General features: G+C 60.3%; 1 protein-coding gene and 1 long non-coding RNA gene across 3 annotated transcripts in view; both read right to left on the minus strand.

Annotated features, from left to right (window-relative positions):
- MYH14 (myosin heavy chain 14) overlaps window positions 1-3,013 on the minus strand; it is a 36,527-nt gene extending 33,514 nt beyond the window's left edge. Inside the window, exon 1 of one of the 2 annotated variants that reach the window (XM_051990334.1) lies at window positions 2,722-3,013. The gene's annotated coding sequence lies outside the window, so the exon portion shown is untranslated. Of the gene's footprint in view, window positions 1-2,699 lie in introns of both variants that reach the window. The other variant, XM_051990333.1, reaches the window with a different exon arrangement.
- Window positions 3,014-5,530: 2,517 nt separating this feature from the next.
- LOC127556864 (uncharacterized) lies at window positions 5,531-6,959 on the minus strand. The gene is made up of 3 exons (XR_007952554.1): window positions 6,606-6,959; window positions 6,374-6,508; window positions 5,531-6,213 (listed from the first exon to the last, which is right to left on the minus strand). It is a non-coding gene; the product is annotated as an uncharacterized LOC127556864 (long non-coding RNA).
- Window positions 6,960-6,979: the final 20 nt, after the last annotated feature.

Here is a 6,979-nt window from a genome sequence, read left to right on the forward strand (position 1 = left end):
CAGACACAGAGACAGACACACAGAGATAGACACACAGACACAGAGACACAGACACAGGAGACAGAAACACAGACACAGAGACACAGACACAGACACAGGAGACAGACACACAGACACAGAGACAGAGACAGACACAGACACAGACACACAGACACAGAGACAGACACAGAGACAGACACACAGACACAGAGACAGACACAGAGACAGACACACAGACACAGGAGACAAAGACACAGAGACAGAGACAGACACACAGACACAGGAGACAGAGACACAGACACAGGAGACAGGCAGAGACACAGACACACACACAGACACAGAGACAGACACACAGACACAGGAGACACAGACACAGACACAGGAGACAGACACACAGACACAGAGACAGACACAGAGACAGACACACAGACACAGGAGACAGAGACACAGACACAGGAGACAGGCAGAGACAGAGACACACACACAGACACAGGACACAGACACACAGACACAGAGACAGACACACAGACACAGGAGACAGGCAGAGACAGAGACACACACACAGACACAGGAGACAGACACACAGACACAGAGACAGACACACAGACACAGGAGACACAGACACAGACACAGGAGACAGGCAGAGACAGAGACACACACACAGACACAGAGACACAGACACAGACACAGACACACAGACACAGAGACAGACACACAGACACAGGAGACAGGCAGAGACAGAGACACACACACAGACACAGCACGCACCCCCTTCCCCTCAGACCCCAGCAGAGGCTTCAGCCCGTGTCCTTCCCCTCACCCAGGCCAGAAGGGGGGCTGCCCTAGAGCCGCACGTGGAAGACGGGCACCCCCTGTGCCCCTGCTGTTACAAGGGGGGAGCAGGAACCCGGCGAGCGCAGGGGTGGCTCCTGACCTGGGTCGGAGAGGGGCCCGGCCCCCACAGCCCCCACCCAGGCCCGGCCCCCAGGTCCCTGGAGCCCCCAGCACAAGCCTCTGCCAAGAGTCCCATTCTGCCCAGAGTGCCCCTCTCCTTCAGGGGCGCTGCCCCCAGCCACCCACTTCCCAAACCCCAACAGTCGACTGTCCCACTGACCGGCAGCCGCCCTGCCTGAGCCCGAAGAAGGCAAATGGGTCCCAGCTCGGGGGCTTCCTCACCCGAGGCCCCAAGGGGTAGAGGGGGCTGTCACGGTCTGCCATTCGGATGCCTCCCCCAGTGCTTCCAGAGCACGGGCCCTCCACTCTCCCCCCGGCCTGGCCCTGAGACCCCCGGCTGCCCCTTTATCCCTCTGACACAAGATGCCTGAGACACTCGGGAACCCAGTGCCCAGCCCGCCTGCCCTCAGCGGGTATGTGGGCACCCGAGAGTATGGGGGGGTCTGGAAAACAGGAGGGGGGCAGGTAGTCACCTGATACAGAAGAAAAGGAGGGAATCCCTGGCACACAGGGAGAGATTATCTGGAGCCCCGGGGGAAGGGAGAGGGTACCTGGCACTGGGTATAGGGTTACTGGATGGGGTGTGTGTGTGTGTGTGTAAGGCCATCATCTGGCACCAGGAGGGGGGGAAGGGCTCTGTGCCTTAGTTTGGCTGGGCTGGTGAGTGGGGGGTGCTGGCCAGTGCAGTCAGTGAGGGTGGGGAGGGGAGGGGATTCCCGGGAATCCCTCTGAGGGGTTCCCCGGGGAAGCCGGGTGACCAGGTGCAGTGGGGGATGGGCTCTTACTTGATGCACCTGGGGGTTGATCTCTATGGAGAGGGCAGAAGCCAGGGAGAGCAGATGGCCCAGCAGGCCCAGAGGTTACCTGCCTAGAGGTTACCTGGGGCAGCGGGGCATTCCCTGGGGTGCCTGAGGGACCACTTAGCAATGTGGGGGGGGTCACCTGCAGTGGCCGGAGATTACGGCTCTGTCCGGGGCTTACAGGGGCTACAGAATATTGCTTGGCCCAGGGAGTGGTTGCCTGGCCCAGTGGGGGTTACCTAGGGAACAGGCTCTACGCTGGCTCACCAGAGGCCCTGCGCTTAGGGGGAGCAGGGGATCATCTGGGTAATCTGGGGGAGCTCCCAGAGGAGCAAGGGATCACTTGAAAGGAGGATTCACTAAGGGGGAGACAGGTATCGCCTGGGGAGAAGCTTCCAGGGAGCAGATCACCAGGCCCACTTGGAGAAATGAGCTGGGGGAGGGAGCAGATTACCTAGTGTCCCTAAGGGCTCCCAGGATCACTTAGCACACTTGGGAGAATCACCTGGCTGGCAGGAGAGGGGGTGGGGGGAGAAGCAGGAGATAACTTGTAGCAACTGGGAGCTCCCAAGGGAGAAAACCCTGAGCAGCGCGGGATCACTTGGGGGGTGGGAGGGAGGCAGAAAGCAGGAGATACCTGACATACCTGAGCTATCAGAGCCTTTGGGGAAGGCTCAGACGGGGGAGCTGGGGATCACCTGGGGAAGACTTGGGGGGGGGACCTGGGATCACCCGGAGGGCTGGGGGAGGGGAGCAGGGCATCAGCTGAAAAACTCAAAGCGGGGAGCTAGGGATCACCTGGGGAAGCTGAGGTCACCTGGCGCACCTGAGATATCCCTGGGGGGTGCTCGAAGGGATCACCTGGCGCACCTGCGGGATCACCTGGGGGTCTCCCAGGGGAGGGGGCAAGCAGGGCATCACGTGGCGCACACCTGAGGGGACTGCCGTGCTGGGGGGCCTTCTTACCTGCGGAGGGGGGGCGGGTTACCTGGAGCCCGGGAGGAGGGAGCAGAGGGATCTCCCAGGTGCGGCGGCGGCCTCCTGCCGGGCTGGGCAGACGTGACGTCACGCGGGCGTGGCCACACCTGCCGGGGGCGGGGCCGGGCGCTTGCGGCCTTATAAGGGGATGAGGCAGGTGAGGCAGGTGTGCGGAGGCGGGGCCCGGGGCCCGGGAACCAACCCCCTGCCGCGGGGCGCCGGCTGTGGACTCGGGGGCCTGCCTCGGCCGCCCGTCCCCGCCTGTCCCCTGCTGTCCCCTCCTGTCCGGCTCGGGCTCGGGCTCGGGCCTGGGCGCAGGGAGGGGCGGGGGCGCGGGGAACAGGTCTCCTCCAATCAGCGGCCCCAGGGTCGGAAGATCGACCAATCAGAGGCGGGAGGCGGGGGTCGGGCCGGCTCGCGGCCAATGGGAAGTTCTCGAAGGACTCGGGCCGTGGGAAAGCCGGGGGGGCGGGGTGGAGAAAAGGGGGCGGGGCCAGGACGCGGACGGGCAGCACCGCCCGCCAATGGGTGTGTTCGGGGGCGGCTCCCCCTCCCCCTCGGGGTCGGGCTCAATGGACCGCTTTGTGCAAGGAATGAATGGGGGGCATTGTGATTGCCCGAGGCGGGGACGCAGGGCTCCCTGCGGGACTGGAGGCTTGGAGGATCAGGACCTCGGGTCCCTGCGGAGCTGGGGGCTGGAGGAGCAGGGCCTCGGGTCCCTGTGGGCTTGGGGCTGGAGGAGCAGGACCTGGGGGTCCCTGCGGAGCTGGGGGCTGGAGGACCAGGACCTGGGGGTCCCTGCGGAGCTGGGGGCTAGAGGACCAGGACCTGGGGGTCCCTGCGGAGCTGGGAGCTGTAGTATCAGGACCCCTGGGATCTTTGGGGCCAGGAGCTGAAAGATCTGGGGTCTCTGTGGAACTGGGGGCTCTCTGAATCAATGGTTCCCTCTAGGCAGCTCAAGCTATCCAGCACAATCCATGACTCCCCAGGACTGGCTCCTTCCTCTGCCTCTCGTGGACCGGGGCACCAACCTCCCTGCTAGAGAAGCTGCTCCTTGGACAGTCAATAGACCCTGTAGCATGCATACGGCCTGGCCTTCCTGGTCACCGTCACCCGGCCAGACTTGGCGGGGCTTTGCCGAACCGAATTCGGGGTCACTTCCTAGGCACAGTGATTCAAGGAGCCGGAGTTTAGAAGAGGTACATCTATTAGCTCCATCAAAAGGTTGACTAAGGAGGAAGGAGAGAGGAGAAAGAAGGAGAGGGGACAAGAGAAGAGGGAGGAAGGGAAGAGGGGGGAAGAGGGGAGGAAGGGAAGGAAGAGGAGGGGAGGCCCAAAGAGGTGAGTTAAGAAGCTCAGTCCCTAATGGGGGAGACAAGCGATCTATCCAAATTAGCTCTGGCCAAGATAAATAGGAAGGAGCTATGTTAGAAGGTCTTTTGTGGGAGTCGGGGCTTTAGCTGGCAGCCGGAGGGACACGGCTCCAGAACAGGGACAGCCAGAGAGAATGCCTGGAGGACAGATGCGGCTTCGGGCTCTGGCACAGCCCAAAGGTCCCAGGATGGAAGGGGGGAGGGGAGGGAGCAGAGCCAGGTCCTGAAGGACTTTGAGAGCCTGGAAGGAGTTTGGAGGAAGGGAGAAGGGGGGCAGTCTGAGGTGGCACAGGAGACCAGAAGGGATGCCCAGGCAGATAGGTCCGATAGGAAGGCGGACCTTATCCAGAGGAGCTGAGCACGAAGTCTCTGGGCCTTGGAGGAGGGGAGCTTGGGGAGAAGCACAGTGGAGAAGGGAAGTACCTGGGGCACCAGGAGCGACTCCGATCCCAGAGGGGCCACATGTACACACAATAAAGGCAGGGCTCGGGACAGCCGCTCACCTAAAAAGGATTTGGTTCCTGTACCTTTGCCCTGAAGACTAACCGAATCTTGGGGTCTGGAACGGAGGAGGGGAGGTGGTCAAACCTACACAACTCTTAGTGGCTTGTTGGAAAGAGCCCCTGAAGTTCGGTAGGATGGATGAGGACGGTTCAGTGAGGAGTTACAAGGACTTTCTAACCCCAAGTCAGATGGAGGCTCAGGATGGAGGCCCTTCTCTGAGCAGAAAGGGAAAGAAATCAACTTGAAGCCCTCAGGGGCTACTTAAATCATGAGCTGCTCTGTTCCAAAAGCTTGGTTCCTATTACAGTCAAGACTTAGGAAGCCTACGGCAGACAGCTGCTAGCTGTGGCATCCTGGGCCTCAGTTGTTTCACCTGTTAAATGGGAGTAGTAATAGTACCCCACAAGTTTTCTATGAGACTCAAATGAAGACTGTGTATGTATATAAAGCACTTTGCAAGGCTTAAATTATGAAACAAAAACTAATTATTAGTTAAGCTAAAAGTGAGCTGGTAGAACCTAGTCCTCCTCCTGTAAGGAAGAACTAGCACCTCCATTGTAGCCACCGGAAGAAGCCATACCGAGGGAGCTTGATGGGCTCGTGCCCAGTGGAGCCGGCCTGTCGCTGGCCATCAGCTGCGGCCACGAGCCCGGGGGGGGGCACTGCCAATGGTGCCAGGACACCTCCGCTTGGGCAGCAGAGGCCAGAGCCTCACAGACAGCCCCCATTCCAGACTAGCAAAAGCAGACTGATGTTATCAAGGGCTTCCATCAGCCCGAAATGGCCCTCGGTAATGTCCCCGGGCCTTCTCTCTGTGCCCACTCTTTCCACGGATGCTCTGGGGATTGGTGGGAGGGGATGCTCCAGATTGTTGGAGCATCTAATCGATCAATCAGCATCGATTAAGCACCTAATATATGCCGGGCACAGGGGAAACGGAAATGGCAACTCGGAAAGCTCACGATTTATTGGAAGAGACAACATGCAAACAAATATGTACAAAGCAAGTTCTATACAGTATAAATAGAAAATAATTAGGGGGAAAGGCACGGGGATTCAGAAAGGCTGGGGAAGGCATCCTACAGGAGGTGAGATTTTAGTGGGGACTTCCAGGAAGTCGGGCAGCTCAGTGGTCGAAGTGCAGGAGAAAGCTCTTTCCAGATACAGGGGACAATACCCGGAGAGGAGAGCCGGGATGGCCGGGAGACCTGTATCCCTGAATTGTAGAGTACCTGGCAGGGCGTGAGGTGTACCAAAAAGGCCATTGCCATGACCTGGGGGGTCATGAGATGATGAGGCATGGGGGGGGGTATGCAGGGGCGGAGCAGGGGGCATTATTGAGAGATGCTGCACAGATGTACGGATATTGGCAAGAGCTTGGAAGTGGGACAGGAGCAGCAGCGAGGAGTCGGGGAGGACTTCCAGATTGTGGACCTGAAGGCGTGGGGGGATGGGCGATCCTCTTCAGAAGGGGAATTCTTGCTGCGTTCTTGCCATGATGCCTTTGTGTCATCTGGCTGACTGAAAAAGCAGCTCGCTGACGGGCTCGGAACGATGCCGTGGGGTGGGTTGTGGATTTCCGATAGGCGGGGAGCTGGAGGTCATCCCATTTTTCATATGAAAAACTAAGACGGAGAAAAATGAAGTGATTGACAGGCCATTGCAGGACTGGCGAGGGGCGCTAAGATGGGAGACCGGCTGCACCGCCCCTCCGCTGTCTTTTGGCCTCTTGGTTCCGGCCCCACAGAGTGCCCGAAGCCGGACAGCCTGTCTGACTGAACCTACCGGGTCGGTCTTAGGGCGCCCTCGGGGTGATTTCCTACCGCTCTGTGGGAGGAAACGTGGCGCCAGGCAAGAATGCGGAATCGGTGGGACTGGCCCTTCGCCTTCCTGCCTGATCTGGGTCCCGGGAAGGCCGCCCTAAAATCAAGGAATGACAGACATAAAGGGTTCCCCCCGTGCTTAAGCGCCCGGGATGCGACTAGGAAGCAGCCAGCCCCTGGCGGCCGGAGCTCACCTTCTGACACAACACGATGCCGGAGGATAAACTCCTGGCGTCCTCTGACTGGTAAAAGGAAACTCGCTTGTGGGGGCTCTTGAGTCCCGGCTTAGAGCAGCTGCGGACTCGCAGAGAGCCCAGAGCGCGGGCGGCTGGTCTCAGAGAATCCCTGTCCCGGCTCGGGGCTGCCCCGGCTGCTGCTCGGCTCTCCCCTCACAGCCGCCAGGAGCCTTGCGGGGCACAGGTCTCCCTCCCCGGGATCTGAGAGGAACTCCCGCCCATTGGCCCGTTTCCCAGGTCCACCTTGGCCCAGATGCCTCTGGGGCCCAGGCCTTGGGCGCCTGAGAAAGGCTGGTCCCAGGTGGCAGAAGAAAGTCTCGGGCAGGAGGCTG

The sequence above is a fragment of the Antechinus flavipes genome, chromosome 3 (genome assembly GCF_016432865.1).
Source record: "Antechinus flavipes isolate AdamAnt ecotype Samford, QLD, Australia chromosome 3, AdamAnt_v2, whole genome shotgun sequence".
Classification (NCBI taxonomy): domain Eukaryota; kingdom Metazoa; phylum Chordata; class Mammalia; order Dasyuromorphia; family Dasyuridae; genus Antechinus; species Antechinus flavipes.